The sequence below is a fragment of the Dermacentor silvarum genome, chromosome 9, assembly GCF_013339745.2.
Source record: "Dermacentor silvarum isolate Dsil-2018 chromosome 9, BIME_Dsil_1.4, whole genome shotgun sequence".
Lineage (NCBI taxonomy): Eukaryota > Metazoa > Arthropoda > Arachnida > Ixodida > Ixodidae > Dermacentor > Dermacentor silvarum.
Window position 1 is genome coordinate 88,919,125 of NC_051162.1, and position 19,906 is coordinate 88,939,030.

General features: G+C 49.6%; 1 protein-coding gene across 7 annotated transcripts in view; it reads left to right on the top strand.

Annotated features, from left to right (window-relative positions):
• The window catches only part of LOC119465371 (inositol 1,4,5-triphosphate receptor associated 2-like), a 347,709-nt gene that overhangs the window by 297,801 nt on the left and 30,002 nt on the right, over nucleotides 1-19,906 (top strand). The gene's annotated exons all lie outside the window — the stretch shown is intronic.

Below are 19,906 nucleotides of genomic sequence, written 5' to 3' on the forward strand. Positions count from 1 at the left end.
CAAAGAGGAACAATGGATTAGCCTAGTAATCCTGGGTTTCGTGAACTAAAGTCCCTATATAGTAAAAGTACCGCCATCTACTCTTTCCCGCGTCGTCTCCTCTCCTAAAGCGCTTGCTTTTTTCTTTATTTTTTTGGTTGCGAAAGCAAGTCGACGGTGGCGGCCCTAGAAATAGTCCACGTTGAAACTTTCAGGCCGGGCGCGCGCCGCAGCTGCCGCCGGAGACTGCGGCTGCGCAGAGGTACTTTGAACGTACGTGGCTCTGAGGCGAAAAAAAAAATTTTTAATATAAAGAAGTCAAAGCGCGCACTAGCTATCATCGTCCGATCGGAGATACATGACAGAGCGAAGCGGTGTTAATCAAAGGATGGCGGTAGTTTTCTTATATAGGGAATTTATCGTGAACGAACGTACAGCGCCATCTATATGCGAGACTTGCTCGAAGAACGAACATGATTGCGTGGCTATACTGCGTTGTTCCTGCATCTCGGAACACATGAACACTTGGATATATTATTGATTTATTGACTGAGTGATTGATTGTTTGCTTTATTATTTGATTGATCGAACGAATGACTGGAACACTGTTTCGGTAATGGCGTTGGGAAGTGGCAGAATTGCTAATACGCTGAGCATTTGCGGAAAGCGTTGTAAACGGCTTCCGCACTGTGGACAATGGTCTGCGACATGTGGTTCCGAAACGCTAGTCTAGCGGTCCAACTTGTGTGATGCGTTGTTTCTTGTTTTTCCCGGCACAGCCAGGCGTCCTTCGTCCCGGCCGATATTCGCGCGCTTTTCGCCGCCAGCCGCGCGCGCCGCTAGTGACCTTCACCCCGGCGGCAAATCAGATCTCTATCAGAGGACCGGTATGCGCCGACACCATAAGTGACAGTGCTTATTCGCTCGGGCTCGCGACCTAGCAGGAAAAAAAAAAAAAAAGGATATATATGTAGAGCGGCGAGCTCGACGCCAGCTGGTTGGCGTTTCGAAAGCGAGGCCGTCCGTAAATTTTCGAATGTAAGAACCTCCGTTTACGTCCGCACGGTACAACCGCTATAATAATATTGCACGCCAATGTAACGTCGAACTAGCTCATTACCCGCCATGGTTGCTTAGTGGCTGTAACGCTGCTGTAAGCACGAGGTCGCGGGATCGAATCCCGGCCACGGCGGCCGCATTTCGGCTGGGGGCAAAATGCGGAAACGTCGCTGTACCTAGAGCTTTGGGGCCACGTTAAAGATCCCCAGGTGGTCAAAATTCATCCGGAATAGGACAAACACAGCTAGGGTGGAAGATCTAGGCGTCAAGGTTAGCAGCTTTTGCAAAGCTACCACCACAAAGTACGATAGTCAAAGGCGATGGAGAAAGAGGGCTACAACTATAGGTTACAGCTCGTGGTATATAGGCAAAACCGACGGGAGTGCATAGACGCACACTGTCCGTGTTGTCTTCCTCGCAATGTATAGTTCTATGATCATGAACCACGACCGAGCCGAACTTTCAACCCGGTTGGAGGAGAGGTTGGTTGGCTGCATTGCGCTTGCGTTGTTGGCACGAGTTTACCCTTGTTATGTTTTTTCCCCTTTCCCTTGCTTCACTCTGGCATATACAAGGTATGCTATCCCTGCCAATAAAACCAGTTGTTAGTCAGCGCTTGTGTGTACGTGTCTCCCTTCTTGTGGTCGTCTGTTTGCGCTGTTACCCAAAGTTTCAAGATGTACCAACTCGCCCAAAAAGAAGTATTGATGAAGGAGAGGTGCTGCAGCAGGTTGTGTTAGATTCGCGTTGATACGGTATACGTTCCCTTCACCGCATCTGACGGGTTCTCCGCTGACGCTGGCGAGTGCTGGCGTTCCCGCCGTATTCTCTGCGCTGCCCGGCGGTTGGTTGGTTGGTCGGTCGGCCGGCCGGCCGGCCGCTGCCGCGCCGCTGCACGCAGCAGAGCCGGCAAGCGTCCGTTCTCTAGCCAAGCCGTCTATTGAGAGACCGGCAGCTCAGAGGGCGCGCGCGCGCTGTTTATCGTCGAGAGCTCCCGCGCGCGAGAAAGACGTCGTTGCGGGCGCGCGGAAGTTTTTTTCTTCGCGGTCACGCCTCTTTATTCTTTATTTCTGCCGCTGTTTGTCGCGCGGTCGAGTCTCTTTTTGTCATTTTCGTTTATTCTGTAACTTCTTCGGTGTTTCCCGCGGTGTGCGCGCTGGTTGCCCCCTCATTCGCGTCCCCTTTGTTTGTGCTCCGACTTAAGTCGCTTTGGTGCGTGCGTGAAATTGCGTCGTCGTCGTCTTTGTGGCCGTGGTTTTGAAGTGTGCTGCTGAAGTGCCTTTCAACAGCAAACGAAATCTCCCATTCCGCCGTCGCCGTCTTACCCCTTGGCACGGTTGGTTGCTGACGTCCTGGACGTTCGAGTCGCCTGGTTTCGACCTTGTACCTTCGCGATGGCTTCTGTGATGTTGGCACCGCTCGGAGTTGAAGTGTACCTCGACGCTCGGAAGTAACTACGCTGTGATCGCGAGGCGGTTTGCTCAGGCTTGCCTTCGCCGTCTCTTACCTTTGATCACCCTCGTCGTTCACAAGAAGGGCAGTGTCGTTGTACTTTATTAACAGACCATACTTTCTCACGAAACTGCAGAGTGCACCTAGTGGTCGGTTACTACACTAATAGGTCGTTTGCCGTCTTCCCTGTCGTCAATTGCCGAAAATCGGTGTTCGGTTACGCTGACGTTGTTCACGAACTTCTCTACGTAACCCCATTTGTACGTCGAAATCTTGCCTGCGCAACATATATTTCAGCGTTTGCGCTAAACATTTTTTGTTCCCCTTCGCTTCGAAAATGCCAGTTTCATTCGTTTGTCGCTGTGCCAGTGCTCTGTTCCTAATAACAGAATTGATCATTGCCACTGCGCAAGGACCGTTGCCACTGCGCAGCCAATGTTGAGTCGTGCGTAGTAATCAGGCTGTCGTTATACCGCGAACCTTTCTTCTGGGGCTTGGAACTTCCCCGCTTGATAATCACATCCTCTCACTGCCTGCGCCCCCCCCCCCCCCCCCACTCCCCGTTCGCGATATTGTATTCTTGCATCGGCGAAGTATACGTCTCACTTCCTCGATCCACGTTACCTCTGTACGCCGCACCCCCTCGTTGCTTACGAACAGCTGTTTAACTTGGAACAAAGGCTTCGCCCGCACGCCGCGATCGTTCAGTTGAAGAAACGGCCTTTAAGCCCCTTTCGAATGACGTCTCGTAGTCTCGGTGGCCTAATTCGATCAAGCCGACGAAACGAAAGTTCCAATTGATTTACCGCCTGTCCCGACTCATTTCCGGCCTGGCAGCCGTGTGTCGATTCGTTTGTCTCTAATCCGTGGCGTGTCGAATCGCGCGGCAGCGCTTTGATGTTCCGACCCGATGCGTTTTGAGAAGCTCGTGTCGACGGCTTGTGCTGTCGCTGTGGCCGCGTCTTGTGTTATAAGGTCGTCGTAAGCAGAGGGGGAAGGGGAGGCTGGGAGCGGGGGGGGGGGGGGGGGGCTTGTTTTTCTGCTTGTCTACCCCCCTTTTATTACTCGGAAATCTCCTTCTCTCCACCGCGATCTCTCCTCTTCCGCCGTGCCACCCGGCACAACACTGGCGCGAGCGGCGAGCGCCTTGTCTAGCCTCGACTTCGTTCTCCTCCTCCTCCTCGTCCACGACTCTACTCTCGCTCCTCTCGCCTCCCTCCGTACTTGCCGGAGGCAAGGCACCGCTGCCTGCTGTCGTGAGCCAGCGTCTAACCATTCGCGCCGGCGCCTCTGCGTGCGGCAGCCGTTGCTCTCCCCGGTCTAACTGGCGCGGGTTGTCGTTCTGGAAGTCTGCTCATCGGAACTTCCGCGAACTTGCTACTCGGTGTGTTTCTGACATCCGGTTCCTTGTTGTTCGACTTACGGGTGTGTTCCTACCTGCCAACGGACGGGAGCAGCGGAATCGCGAAAACCCGAGTTGCAGGCCCTCGCAGCCGTTGCTCGCATTCGGAAACGCGGCAGCAGTCGTAGTTTCGTGGAATATCTGGTGTGTCGCCGGCGTGTATTGCGAGGACCAGGTGGCGTCGAGGAGAATTGGCTTCTGAAGTTGCGTATCTGTGTCTCGCGCCGTGAACGACAACCGCCGCCCTCAACGCGTGGCCTCCGCTCAAAGGCCGCTGTCGTTCGTCTTCGACTGAATTGGAGCTGCCCCCCCCCCCCCCCCCCCTTCGCTCTTTATTTTATGGAGTGTCGTGAAAGTGTTTTTCTGTGTGCGGTGATACAATTGAATAGACGGGAGCCCGCGAGGCTTCTTCTTCGGGTAGCGTCGGTTCTACAGCAACCATGACTTCGGGTTTGCCACCTGTGCCACCTTCGGAAAGTGTACGCGGAATGCCACTGTGGTTCGTTCAAGAACGGATGCGTTACACCGTTGGAAGTGCGTCATCAGTTCCGCTGCTGTGAGCTATTTTATCGAGTGACCTGTTTGTTCCTAGACGCCTTGGAAGCCGGCACGGTACACGACAAGCATCTCCTAGACGAAAGCGAGCGGCGAGATTGCAAGAACGCTTCTCCGTCGTGTCGCTTTTGCCATACCGGGCGCGCGAGATCGGGCCTAATCTTCCACGAACACAAGTTACTTGGGAATTGCGCGCGCACGATCGCCTGAAGTTCGGCTGTGCTGTTCTCATCATTTGCGTTTAACGCATCTACGGTGACCTTTCACCTACCATCTCTGCTGAGTCATAGTTCTTGTTTCAACGAAAACCGGTGCAGTTGTAGCTCGCACAAAGTGAATGCGGTTCACCGACGGTTTCAGTTCTTGTTCACCAGCGGTGCTTCACTTCTAAGCGGCCGGAGCTGCGTGTTCTCGGTGGACAACAGCGTCTCATTATACGACGAATTCGAGATACAACGGATTGTCGAAAAGCTGTGTGAAAAGCTTTGTCGCAACGTCCTCGTGGGCGTTCAGACTTCCACAGTATACTGCCGTCTCGTTTCCTTCACTGTGCCTCGTTTGAGGCGACAAACTTTGACCTCGCGCCGTTTGCCGCGCGCGCGATCCTACCTGATCGCCGACTTTCGATTTCCACTCGCAACTGGGACAAGGAGAACGGACCTGAGCGTGCTGTTTATTCCACGCGCTTTCCCCGGAACCCTCACCGTAACGAGGTTGACCACGGGGGTGGGTGTCTCTATGCCTGGAGAAAACGGAGGAAGGAGTGCCATTGAAAGCCCGCGAAGTGATTAATCTGACCAAACGTTTACCTGATCTTTACCGATCGACGAGAGCGTTCGGGCCCTGCCCCGTCGTATACGCAGGTTTGATCCGGGCATCGCGCGGTGTCGACTTGACGCGCCTTGTGTGAATGCGACGGCGCGGAGTGACTGTCCGTCTGCCTCCGTGCTAAAGCTATCTTCCACGGTGCCAACAATGCTCCGTCTTGACAGCCGAGTGACTTGTGTATAGTCGTACGTTGCGCGTCCTTGTCTAGCCTCGACTTCGTTTTTTTTTTCCTTCCCAGTCATTATAAAAACCTTCCTTCCCAGTCATTATAAGAGGGACGGACAGGTGCGCGCAAGACGACGACGACGACGACCTGTCAGATCGCGCGAACGTCATCCTCATTAACCGCCGTCGCGTGTGTTTTTTCCCCCGCAGTCTGGTGTCGACTTCACGCGAGTAGGTGGTGTTTGCCTGTCGGTTCGCCGCTGCGCGCTGATGTGACCGTGTCGCCATCAACCGTGTGTGTGTGTGTTGCGCGTCCAGTGGTGACGTCATCCCATATCGGAGCGGTCTCGTGCGTGCAGCTGGCGTTTAGCGACCGCTGTTTGACTGCGCGAAACGCGAGCCGCAGCAGTTAATTAGCACAACGCGGCTCTGCGGTGAGTCGTCGTTGCTTATTTAGCCGTTCTCACGGACAGACAGGCAGGCAAGAAGGCACGAACATTGTTTACACTTCGTCTGAGAAGGGCCGGGCGAAGGCGACGAACTCGGCAACGCTCGCCTAAGTTACACGCCGAGGAAGAGGTTGTTGCTGAAGTCGTGTGAAGAAGTGGTGACTGTGCGCCAGACCCTGCTCAGCGTAGCTGCTGTTCCGCTGAAACTAGCGCAGGCGCAGATATAGAGTTGGCGGTTGACCTACTGAAAGAGGAAGCCGCGTGCCCGTGACGTTGTTGAATAAGGGATATAGATTGTGGACGCCATGGAGCCGCCTCCCGGGCCCATCACGAGCTTCTACGACCTTATGGTCGCCATACGCAACAGGTGAGCTCTTCTTTCGCTCTCGGCTGGGAAAGTACGCTTGCCCGCTTGGTTATTCGGAGTATTCGCAGCTATGATTGGACGGACGTGTCCGGCGCAAATGCGAGAATTGATGGTACATGTTTCATTATGCCCGTCGTAGTCTAATATTTTCTGCCTCGTAAACGTATACTGTAAGTTCAACCTTCTGTGTATGACCTTTTCTTTGTAAGTGATGCTATATATTTGCCCTGCTCACGGTTCCGCATGCGCGCTGGTGACATTCACAACGAACTGCGGGATCACGCGAGTGCAACTCGTATGCTTATCTGTGTGGTGACTATAGGTATATATATATATATATATATATATATAATGTGTGTGCGTGTGTGTAGGTACAGCATTAAGTGTTCCATATGTACCTAGGTGTGAACAGCGCGACAGCTATATACCATTGTCGTGTTCAACAAGCCGAAATTCAGGCTTGGACTAGTCGTCGCTTTAGAGCTCAACCTGGCTAGTGCCAGCGGCGGGGTTCTTTGTTGGTCTGTGCATCGTTCGTGCGCGGTCTTAAAATAAATGCATCAGTATTAGCTTGTTGGTACTGTTCGAGGTGTTAGAGGTCTGTTAGCAGTTTCTGACGTCACTTGACTGCGCCTCTGTCGCGTAACTGTTCACGTTATGTTTAGTTACGGGTTTTTCATACAGGCCCAAATACGAATGTGTAGGATCATATTGGACTATATATAGATACGGGGCATATATGGAGCGTACATGATTCCATCGCTCCATTCATGGAGCTTGGTTTTGTTAATCTCCCCAGTTTCACTGGTTGCTTATTTGATCGAGTTCGTAACTGATGCTTAAACTTCCATAAGCGCGATATTGACAGCACGGAAATCGAAGTAGATATCTACAGGAATGCCATATAGAGGGGGGGGGGGGGGGGAGTGCGAATTGGACGGATTTGACAGAAAGCGACAGACGCGAGTACTTGCGCAACAGCAAATTAAAAAAAAATCTTCGGAGGTCTGTTGACATCTACAAAAGATACAATATTTTCGTTTTACTACTTCTGCCGTTTACGTTTTCAATGTCTCAGTTAATAAGCGGGAGTGTAAGGGTGTTTGTCGACTTCTTCCGTAGCAGCCGTTCGCTTCGCGGAATGGACGCGGAATTTCTAGCGTTCACACCTAGACACGCGGAATCGAGTCTATTCCGCCTCTGAAATCGCCAGTGTGAACAGGCTGTTACGGACTGGGCGACGGAGCCCCAGCGTCGCTGACACCTGGCTGCCGCGACGCGGGCACATATATATAGTTGACGTGCCTTCGAGGTAGGCCGTGATTCATCGCGAACCTCCCAGACGCACGTGCGACGTTTGCTCGTTTGGAGATGTCTCACCAAAAAGACGTGAGGTGATCGTTCGTTCTGTTGGCTTTTCTTCTCAGAAACGCCAATAATGGGGGCGTAAAACCCGACTTGCTGTTTTCGGGCAGGGCCTGCGGAGTCGCATAACGAGGCCTTCCGAACGAAAGAAAAAGGGGAAAGCGGGTCACGCGCGCGCGCTTTCTAGCAAGACTGCGGGCCAGCGACGTGCATTCAGCGACTGCCGGCGCCGACCGTGCCCCACATGCTCACGCACAGCTGTGCTGTCAGTTCCGGCGGCCGTAATAGGCGGTAGTCTGGCGGGCGGATGAGTTTGAAGAACGGGCATTTGCGAGTGTGTAGCTTTTCCTTATTTCTTGCTTTCTTATTTTTTCTTTCGTTTCTTTTTGTGCGTCCTTGCGCTTTTCTGTCTACGGCGTTTTGTCCTGAGTGGTGTGACGCTGTTTTAACAATGGAGTTTCTCGCTCTATTCCCTAGAGGGAAATGTGGCGCTGCTGCGCTGTTGTATGCATGGCAATGCCGGTATATGACGACTTCGGGTTGGCATCGTTTTCGGATAGCCTAGACCCCTTGAAGACGCGCCTGGCTTGCAGCGTTTCGTCTGTCACAATGATTAATTTCCTATACTAAAACAGCGCCTAAAGAGCTGCTTTAGCTTTATTATAACACAAAAACATGTTTTGTTTAATTATGAGGACTTGTGACTGGATGCACAATTATCTGAAACGTAAAAAATATCAGCGGGCCGCTGTTGGAGGACAGACAAGGTTCGCGCTCGCTTTTGAACAGTTTGTCTGCTCTTGCTTTTCTACGCTTTATTATGCATTGTATAGGTGAGTAAAGTTTATTGAAAATGCAATAAGGGTGAATGAAAACCCTTTCTGAAGATTTTATTTCGAGAACGCATTATCTGTGTAGCCATATCCACGTTTTAAACGAAGCCTGGTACAACACCAGCCAACGCAAGCGTCGCACACCCATAGGCCATCAATCCCACGGCGACACAGCGCTAATTAGAAAACTCCCATAGACGGTGGCGCCAGATTTCCCTCTAGGTAATATTGTGAGAAATTTTGTGGTTGTTTTAACCACTCGCTTGAATGCCACAAGAAAGCCTGCCAATCTTTAGCTCACGGAATCGCTGTCACGATTCCTGGACGAATACCCAAGGAATGCGTCGCTGCAGTTCCGAGTTTGTTGTAATCGTTGCCTTCATTTTGTTAATTGTCTCGACCCAGTATTCTGAGCTCTTCATCCACTCCACCGAGTTGAGCACAGCGCCGCCCCTCGACTGATGAAGACGCGACAGTTCTCGGGAATGGCGGTGGACGTTCACGCATGGCCTCCAAGACCACCCATGGCCTCCAACCTCGGAGGCTATGTGTGATCATGGAGCGACAGTGACCACTTCGGCCGAGGGGTTGCGTTGATGTGTGCTTTCTTGAGTCGAGGCCGAGCGTTGAGTGCAAGAAAGTTCTAAAATATGCGGCGGTAAGCTAATACGAGATTTTGGCTTGGCTGTGTGATGAGGTTCCGTCGTTGTATTAGTACGTTTAATATATCCCACTTGTTCCAAAAGTAGCAGAAAATTTAAATTCAATTTAAAAAAAAAACAGGTATAATTTCCACAATGCGGTTCTGACAGGAGGAGACCGGTATCATGACGAAACATTTTAATGCACGTATAGTAGTGATTCTCACCGACCGGTGCAGCTTTGCGCTGTAGCGCGTCTGTTCAAAATATTGCCGCGACTTGTTGCCTCGCAATTGGTGACCAGTGTAAGTAATGTACGTATACCCAGCTCTTCGAGTTGTCCAGCTCAATTATATACGTTTTTTTTTTTTTCTAAATGCCACAGGGAACCTTTTACAAATTCTGGTAACCTTAATATAAAACACCCGGTATATATACAAGGGGCTTATTCAGCCTTGTATATGTACCAATGTCACTTGAGAAGATGGAGGTTGTTTCTCGATTTGTTTTATGCGAATCTGTTGGACGCAAGCCAGTCACAGCCGCTTTCTAAACCTAACGTGGCGGAGAGACTCGAGGCCGCCGATTCCATCTGTTCTGGTTGTTTTTGTGCATTGTTTGGTTCCGTATTGGCTCGGCAGAGGAAACACGCGTGCATTGTTTTACATTTTGCCGGTGACTGTATTTTAGCCAGGTTACTGTCTGCGGCTGCGAGGAGAACATCGAATACCTATTGTGCCGCTGTCCTCAGTTTGAAGCACAATGAGAGAGAGAGAGAGAATAAACTTTGATCAAAAGAGCACACGAGCTGAGGTAGCTCCTCCGCTCTGCAGTGGTTGGTCCCCTCAGTCCAGGAGTCCAGCGGCCTTAGCTGCCTTCTCGCTCGGTTGACCAGGTTGAGCTGGTCCGTCGAGACGGAGCTGGACAGCGCCGCCTCCCATTGCCATGGGGTGGGGTGTGTTATTGGTGCGATCTGTGGTGTGTTTGCGCAAGCCCATACCATGTGGTAAAGCGGTGCGCATTGATCGCAGTGTGGGCACTTACTTATAGGAATACAGCGCAGGGTCAAATCTATGTCCTACACATTCAGGAAACTAGATGATCGGCGTTTGAGTGAACAGAGACAATACTGGAACACCGTGCCCACTGATCATCGGCTCAGCAGGCAGTGAAGGCACTTTTATGCTTTCTGAGAACATCTGGCTTGTGCGAGCGCCTTTGACTCTGTGGTGCTGTCCGTGCACATCTCTCTGCCCCATCTCTCTCTCTCTCTCTCCCTCCCTTCTTTCTACTGGCCTTCTTCGTTCCACCAGCGTAGGCTAGCCTTGACTGGTTAGCATCCTTGCCTTCTTTTTGTCTCTCTATATCTCTATCCCTGCTGTCAAGTTATCGCTTGGCGCAAGACGCTCCCGCTGTACGCTAAATTTCAATGGAGAGTTTTAGCCTTTGCGTGATGCGTGATCTGTTACGCTTTTTTGACGACACTATATCAGTAGATTTTATCCACAAAACCAGCTTTGGAAGTTTGTGGACCAGAGAGCGTCAGACAAGATGACGCACTTTAAGGATTCTTTTCTGTGGACTATAGCCTATAATACGTACTGAACCAGTTTTTAAAAAGGCAAACTGTTGACGAGACAACTGCATGCAATCTGCATGACAAAACTTGTTTTTATGAAGGCATGACATAAGTAGACTTGATAAAGACTCTGTGATCGATATTTATTTCTTTATACGGGCTAAACGAGTCTGTGGAAAGCCTGTCAGTAGATATTCTGTTCAATGTTGAATACGTTTTTATAACGGCTCTAGTATAGCGTGATCCATAGAGCTGCAGAGTTACTGCAAAGGCGGTAGGGTATTACAGATGAAACCGAAATGGATGATTGCGGCCAGCAACAGTTCCTCTTAGAAACCGAGCGAAATTACCTTTCATTTTTTAGTTTTGTTCAGTAACGTGGCCAGGTCGCAGTCCGATGACCCAGCGTCATCTAGACTGATGGCTTTATCAGAGGTTCCTGTCCTACCTGTCACGCAGACTTTCTCATCTCAATGCTGTCTTATCAATGCGAAATTTGTTTTCTTTCATCATTTTTATCCTTGCTGTTCTGATACCTACACAAAACCTTGGAACTTAAGGGCCGTCGCCGCATATACTTTATTAGTATAACTAAACTTTTATCCAACCTTATCCTCCGAACTCAAATATGACATGACTATGTCTGATAAGCTATATTGGTTTATTTGCTAGCTTGCGCCAATGCTTGGCGTTATTTAATGCTGCGACCACTTGCAAGGTATACGTTTGTCGGTATGACGCGAAGCAACTTATAGACGGTGCACCGATACGACATTTTCGACCTGTCATTATTTGCGTTGAGCTAAGTTCCAAACCCACTGAACTTCATAAAAAGAAATTCCGGCAAACGTCAGTCTCAGTGAGCCGCAAATAATATAATACTTGCTTCTACCAACCTTTTTTGGTATACACAAGAGGTATGGACGTGTCGTCACGTCACCATAATGTGTTACGTCAGGTACAGTGTTGTTAGACTCACTTTAATATCAAAATTGAAACGTCCTGTAATAGTATCCCCAACCTTGGCAATTGCCAAGTGCCACCCTTTTACCTGCGAAAAGCGTGTGGTAGCTAGAGTTCCTTCAACTTGTATAACGTGTTAGTGTAGTCTTTTCATGTATTCTATTACTTGCCGCATTTTTTCGGATATAATGAGCCCTAAGAGGCGTCCTGCGTTCTGTCTCGTTTCATTGCACCGGCTTGTAAAATTGCGCAAATGTAAGCAATCTTACCTGCATTCAGCAATGAAAGCAGGGCCAGTGTATACCCAGAAAGAGGTCGTTCTGGCCCACCGTTGGGCCATGTCGGCTGTACATTTGTATTGCTTCTATCGCTACGTGGGCTGTATTGGAACGTCGGCGAAGTCCTCCAGTAAGCGCTGTATCATGAGCATGCCTGCATAAAACATGTGGAGCACCGGCCGGCGCATATATTTACCGAAGGTATACGATAATTTATTTTAAGCAGTGCCTCTGTATAATGCGACGGTATTATATCTTGCTCGGATTTCGTCATATCTTGATTTCTTTCGAATGTAAGCACAGATCGTGAAGTTCTTTTTTTTGTGAGTTATCACTGGCGCACGCACGCATGCACACACACGTGCGTGCACTATACGGGTATTTAGGGCGAAAGGGTAAAATTGTCATCAACCCTACTGTAGCACGAGTTCTATACCCATGCGTTTCTTTTCAGTAAAGAGGGGGAAAACAATTTGAGCTGTATTAATGAATTATTCGCCTACAATACCAAAACAAAGTAACTCTTACCGGAAGAGGACACCTTGTAAGCCAGACAGGGCGCAAAAAACAAGACTGGTGGCGATCACCACCTTGAAGTTCCCGCACAAGCTCGCTTTGACGTCACGGATTTCGGTGGTGTATGCTGGGATTAGTTCATTCTTAATCGGTAAAGATGGACTTCATTGTACTGTCTAAATTTTTTTTAAGCCATACACTGAACTTGGCCAGTTAACGACTTTTACAGACTCACAACGGCCGCATACGAAAAAGAATGCTTCGAAATCTGCTTCGACGTCGCTGTAATGACCCGGCGCTGGTGTTTGGGCGCGAAGTTTAAACTATCGAACACCGAGCTTGATTTTTTTCTTTCAGTAATCAACCTATTACCACAAAATTAGGAAAAATAGAATTTCAAAATAACACGTTGATTAGTCTAAACTGATTTATTATTTTCTTTGTGTGTGTATATATAACAATGGACGCACGGTGTCTTTCGTGTATTGAAGTAATAGACAGCTTTAGGATACTGTTTGACGCCAACGTACGTTAAACGCAAGCACGCTGAAGCGGGAGCCATGGGTGCCGCCATGTTCGACAATGCTATTTCTTAGTGTATGAGCATTACTTGCGCGAAGGCCGCCGAATAAGGTATACCAGTGGGCAAAAGTATACGGAGCACTAGCTCGCCAAAAGAAAAAGTCGCAGTTTCGCCTGCAAGGCGTAGCATCATTTGCGATAGCAAATTAGTAGAGCTATACGTAGTAAGGATAGTAGTTTTATCGGCTGTATAAACTTGGACACATTCGCTTATAACTGGATTAACAAGCATAGTGTCAGCGCGCACAAGCAAACATTAATACATCACACTCGATGACCGCAGACAACCGTTGTGAAAACGCTGGCATGAGCAAGCGCAGTAGCACCAGCGAGCGAAGGTTCGTGCGGTCTATCGCTTCAACGGAAACTGAGCGGCGAAAGCACAGCGCATACAAAGGTAGGAGCTGTGTGCAGATGGCTTTCGAGATACGGTGCGCGCGACTGCTTCAAGCAGCGCAAAGTACACGTCTGCAGTTGCTGGCAGAGTAGAAGCCGCACACCCTCCCTCCCGCGCTGCCTTCCCACTTTCTTCCTTTCACGCGACGGAAATGTCGCGTTTGCTCTGCGCCGTGCGTTCGCTCTCCGTGAAAGCGCGCGTCCCTCGCGCGCTGTATGTGCGTCCCTCGCACTTAAAATTGATTTCTTTGTAAGCATGACGCACGAAGTCAAAATGATGAGGGGACTGGGAAGTTCGCAATGCCATGTTTGGAGTGCAGTCCTCAGTTTCGAGTTTCCTTCATAGGCGAAGGAGAAAATCCCCTTTATCTGGGAATCCCTGGTCCGTACAGTTTTTCTTACGCGTGTACGTTATGATATAGCGTACGCCAACCATAGTAACCCAGTAACGTACGGAGCATGTACAGTGAGGATGACGCTGTTCATTTACGTTCTTGGGGTGTTAACGTTTAATTGCAAACGCTATTCTAAAGCTCGTATACTTTTATCATTCTGCACTGATGTGTTGTTTCTGTTTAGTGTTTACTTAATGGTGGACCGGACTGTGGGTTTTGTTTGTGTACGCTATAGAATCGCAATTGGTAGACTAGTCATACGAATGCGGGAGCGAAGACGTAGCTGTATTATCGATCACTATATTTATTAGCCTATATACGTAGCCGTGAATCTGGGCCGAAGGCGGCAAATATGGCATACCCTGAGGCTTCTGCATGCGTGTACCCGTGACGCAGTGTCCTGATTGAAAGAACAGATTACGCGTAATATATGGCGTCCCGGGTGATTGTAAGTTATATCGCCTAAATCTTCCTCAATCTGCGCACGCTTGCACAGCTACCATCAGCGGGAATCCTTTCCAGTGGCTGGTCCCGGCGCTACTTAGAGCGACACGCCGGTGTCGCGCGTGGCTATGTACGGTCGTTAATAATAATTACGCATCCGCGCGCGCCGCGCTTTCTTCGCCACTTGCGTTGCCAGGGAAGCGTGGTGAGGCGGGCGTGTTCGGCTGCGCACGTTCTTCGACATATATTTGAACCGCCACGATAGGACCTGTGCGTCTTTAATTCTTTTCCTCTCTGGCATCATTCGTCGGCAGCGAATTGATTCCTAGGACAGCTCGGAAGCCAAATTATCGAGTTTCCTCCGAGGTTGGCCAACGTGTTTTCACTTTTACGAACGAGTATACGTACACTTGGTACAGTTAACCAACGTATATGCTTGTGCGGGGCCTTGGCGTAGTAGTAGTTAAAGTATTTTCCACATCGTGCGGGTGGAATCGTCCTTTGCCCGTATTTGATGCAGACTGGGAGGGTATAGAGCACGCTATATATCTTAGGCCGACCTCCTTACCTCTTCCGTCTCGTGATTAGATTATTATTTTTGTGTAAGTGTGCTCTTGCTTTTCTTTCTTTTTTCCCTTTCTTGTGGGAGTTTTTTTTTTTTTTTCAAATACGTCAGCATAGTTGTACCGTTCTGGCAATACGTCTTTGCCGTCTAACCTCCCCCCCCCCCCAACACACACACACACACACACCACACACACACACACACACACACACACACACACACACACACACACACACACACACACACACGCTCGCTCGCTCGCTCGCTCACTCACTCACTCACTCACTCACAAGAACAAAACAAAAGAAAAAAACTGAGAAAGCCAACTTGTCTGTTCTTCCGAACATGGTCGACCGTATGATCCAGTATGTCTTCGTTTGAGCGTGGCGTTGACCGCTTTGTTTGCGGCAAAACTTACCTTGCGGCGCTTAAAGCGATATAGCTGAACAGGGGCCGACAAACATGACAACGCATTATCCAGGCCTCGCGAATGTTGTCGCATTTTAATTGAAACGCACGACGCTGCCGCTGCAACCCATTTCCGAGTTGCTTCCTGCCAGCGCCGGATAAAAGTTGCAAAGCTCTTTTAGCGCCCAAGCCACGAACGTGGCCGCTGCGGACAAGCGATAAAACACAATCTCGCTGCGTCGCTTCCTTTAATTTTATGTGCCCGTACGTTCATGCTTACTTCCTTAATCTCTGTTTCCCAAGACCGTCCCACTGCATGCGAAAGCAGGCAATTACGACGGCCGAGGACAATCGGGCAGCTCCGAACGAACGGCGCCCGATCGCCGTCCTTAATCCTCTCTTGTCACGACTGGCCACCGGTTCTACAGGGATCGCTTCGCTGCAGTACGGATCGAACTGAGCAGCTTAAATCGAGTTTGGTACGTGAGGGAGGAGGCATCGTTTCGTTTTGTCGACTGCAGGGAAAATATCGCTTTTCGCGTAGTGAGAAAGAAAGGACAGGGAGTTTGTGAGGTGGCGACCCGTAGGTTTTACCGTAACGTCCGAGTAAGTGCAGCAGCTCTGATGACGGGCTCGATTGCCATGCAGTAGAGAGTTTTAGTTGGCTTGTCTGATTATGGTATTAAAATTTCGTCATCATGTCAGCCTTGTTTAAATGTCCACTGCCGGAAGAAGACCTCTCCTGGCAATCTCTGATTACCCTATTATTTATGCGCCAGCTGACAGGATCTTGTGCCAAGAAATTTCGTAATTCCATCGCACTACCTAGTTGTCTGCCGTCCCTACGCTTCCCTTCCCCTGGAACGCATTCTGCAACTCTAATGGACCATCGGTTATGTGCTGTGCGCATTACATATGTGTCTTGCCCAACTCCATTTTTTCCCCACCTAAAGGCAACTATAGAACAATCTGCTACCCCATTTGCTCTCTGCAATGCACTCGGCCATCTATCCCTTAACGTTTTTCGCCTAACAATCTTTCGTTGCATCGGTCATCGCGCGGTCCTTGCAATTCGCGAAGGCGTAAACATGAGGTGATGCGACATGAGCATTTCCTTTGGGACCCGGCGGCGAGCGCGATTACTGTAGCGTATAATTCAGCGCGTCGTGCCCCTGTAAATTGTTTCCAGCTCCATCGAGGGTAGAAAACTGCTTCATTGATTGGACAATGATTGGTCTGCGATTTTTTTTGTTATTATTTAGCGCGGCCGCGCGGGCCCTACTTTGAAAGCGATCTGCGATGGGTGCAGCGTCTATAGGCGCGCCGAGGGCTGATGGCTTCGTGTGAGCCGTGTTCTCGCCGCTTAGTTCGCGTTGAAGCTAGATGGCAGCACGAAGGGCAATTCGCTCGCTGCTGTGGCCGCTCTTGCTCACGCCAGCGTTTTGACAGCGAGTTTCCGCGGTCATCTCGTGAGATGTGTTCGTGTTTGCTAGTGCGCGCGTGACAGCGTGCTTGTTAATTTATTTAGTAAGTGAATGTTTACAAATTTATACGACCGATAAAGCCACTGTGCTTACTTCGTATAGCTGGCTATTTAGTTGCTGTCGCAATCGATGCCTCGTCTTTCTGGCGAAGCTGCTACATTGTTTTGACGAAACTGGCGCGAGTGTGAAGCGTTACATTGAATGATAAGGACCACACAGTGTGAATTTTCTGCGGAGCATGAGAAAGATCAAGGTAGACATACGTGCAAAATAATTTTAGCGTTTAATGTAAAAACGCAGGCGAGCCGTACGTTCCATTCGGGCACCCTGGTGCACTAGTAAAACGGTGTGTTTATATTTATGTTCAGGAACAGTTGCACCGACAGCAGACGCACAAACTTTTGTGTCTAACCATTCCGAAAAATATTCACCAGGCAGTCTCCGGACGCTGTTTTTTTTTTTTTTTCGGTGCAAATCAAGTTGTGAAGTAAGCTCGGCGACTCTTGGATGTCTTCAGGCGAGCAACAGAGCACGAGCAAAATTTGCTGGCAAGTGGCGCGTGTCACGGGCTTGCTGTCTTTTGCTCGCTTTTTTTTTTTTTTTTTGCCGTGTTCGCGTGGTAGACCATTCATGTCAGCGAAAGAAAAAGACTCCTTGCTCGACGCGGACTTCCAAGGTCTTCGTTTATAGGTTAAACTGCTCCCAAGCATTTCAAACCGTTCAGCGGCCGCGATGCGTCTCCCCCGTTGGCTGTGAGTTGCCCGTCACGAGGTGTTCAGAGCGCGAACCGCTTGACCGTTGCGATCACTCGTTACGGTGCGTTTTGACTGCCGGTGGCTTCTTACTTTTTTTTGTTAACGATGTTTTCCCTTGTCCTTCGCCTGCACCTCGAGGTGCATAAGTGAAAAATGAAGAAAAGCAAACCGTTCTGCGTGCCCATTGTGTATTTGTTTGCGTGCCGTCGCGTGATTGGGCCACAGACAACCTTGACGCTTCCGCCAGCTGTTTCGACTGGATGCAGCGGAACTACCGCTGAAGCTTAACTACACTTGTCGTGTTGCGTCCCCGTCGGGAATGTTTAATAAAGAGCGCGAAGCGACATTCTTCTCGCCAGACACGTACTCCCAGCATTTCTTAGTTCGAGATGACACCTTTGATATACGGTTTCTCGCGAACTTCGCCGTAGAAGGAAGCGTGCAGGTAACAAAGAATAGTCTGTCTGTGTGTGTGTGTGTGTGTGTGTGTGTGTGTGTGTGTGTGTGTGTGTGTGTGTGTGTGTGTGTGTGTGTGTGTGTGTGTGTGTGTGTGTGTGTGTGTGTGTGTGTGACAGAGAGAGAGAGAAAGCGTCTGCTTACGCGGCGGTGTCATGAAAGACTGTATAGCTCTGGCCTCGCGTTTTTTCGAGCATGTGGATCCGTTCAGGCAAGAGGGGCCACTTAACGCGTTTATTTTTTATTTTTTTTTTCATCATTTAGCGGCGCTAACGTGCATCGTTACGGTGTCAGGCGTGGTCATGCACAGTAGGTTATAGTTACCGCGAACGTGGGTTTCCTTGTCGGGCCTGATGGTGTTATATTTTGCCTCCTTCTTTTGGTGGTGGTACGGTGCGCGCTGTCACGCCTGGAGTATAACGGGTGTAGACCGCGTGAATTATGGGCGACTCTTTTTTCGCGTTCTCGTGCGTAACGGCGTCGGCGATGCGATACGCGGTCATTAATTCTGCTGAAGCATATTACTTGTGAACTGTTCTTATTAATTGCGTTCTCTGGGTTGCGTGGCAGAGCTCGTATTACGCGTTTGGTGTGAGAGAGTAAGTTTAAGTTACGTTTTTTGTTTACGCCATCTACGGTCGTTGGTGTAGTTCACACCCGCATAGCTGCGCAAATGAAACATTGGTGTTGCTTGGAGCCAAGGCTAAATGGAAAATTATCTAGAAGGCGATTTACCGCAAGGGCACCTTCCGCATAGTCCGTTCTATACTTTCCGTGTTTCCATCTTCGTATCCCCAAACGCGGCTATCATTTTGCGTTCCATCACTCGCTTCGCGCTCCCGAACTTCTTTTCAAAGCTGCTTGCCATGCTCCTAAATACTTTCGCCCTATATCATGTAATGTCCGCAGAACAGAATAACCACGGTACTTTTCACTGGTACCAGTAACCCGCGGTTGAAGACTGGTGCGTCCTACGCGTCCAGTACGCCCCAACCCGCTTTCGAGGCTGCGAAAAGAAATAATCGATCACTCTCTCACACACAGAGAGAACCCTGTACTGCAGGTTTGCTGCTTCCTGTACGTCCCTGTCTCGTCTACGCGCTGAGATAAAAGATTTGTCGTGTCTTTCCATTCCGGTATCACTCCGGGGACAGGAAAGTGCGGTACAGAAAGGCATCGATCGACTAGGGCCTTTTGAACCTTCTGTCTCTTGCGGAATCCTCTTCCCTACACTGGACTATACGGCGTGTGGGACGCATTTGGGAACGTATAGCTGAAGTCTGACACTCTAGAAACGACCAAGGAGGAAACAAAGTGAGCCGTAAGGATAGCCGACATCTGCAGAGACCGTGTATCGTCGAGTTCCGGGCTGTTTTCCTCGCCTGTGTTGCTTCTTTTCACGCAGGTGGGGTTTTTGAACACGCTCAACTTTATTTTTACCTTTCTTTTTTTTTTTTTTTTTTGGGGGGGGGGGGGGGGGGGACGAGCGTGTTCCCCAAGGGAAGCACGGTATAGAAAAATGCGGGAGAGGCTGGAGAGGGCAGCGCGAAGGGAAGTAGCGAAGATCATCCCGTAGTGTGGCTGCCAGCATTACGATTTTGTCGCGCAATGGCCAATTTTCAGAGCTTGCTTACAAATTGTCGTGATGAGACCAGTAATTTCACTATTGTTTCTTCGCATTCAGATCTATGTGAAATTAATTTCAAGGGAAGAGGCGTGGCGCCGCTGACACCATAAAGGCAGTGTGAAATTTCGGCCGATGTTGCATGAATATTCCGTGAAACAATTTCATGAATATTTCAGTATGTCTGTGGCGGATATATTCTGTAGCTGCGGCTGTGAAGCGGAGCGGCGCCTGTTCGCAGCATTTCTGCACAACTAAGTCTGCGTATATTTTTGATTATCGATGAACAGCCTGAACGAAAAAAAAAGTTTTATTCTTACAAAATGTTACTGTGTTTCGGCTTGGGCTGTAGTGTTTTTTTTTTTT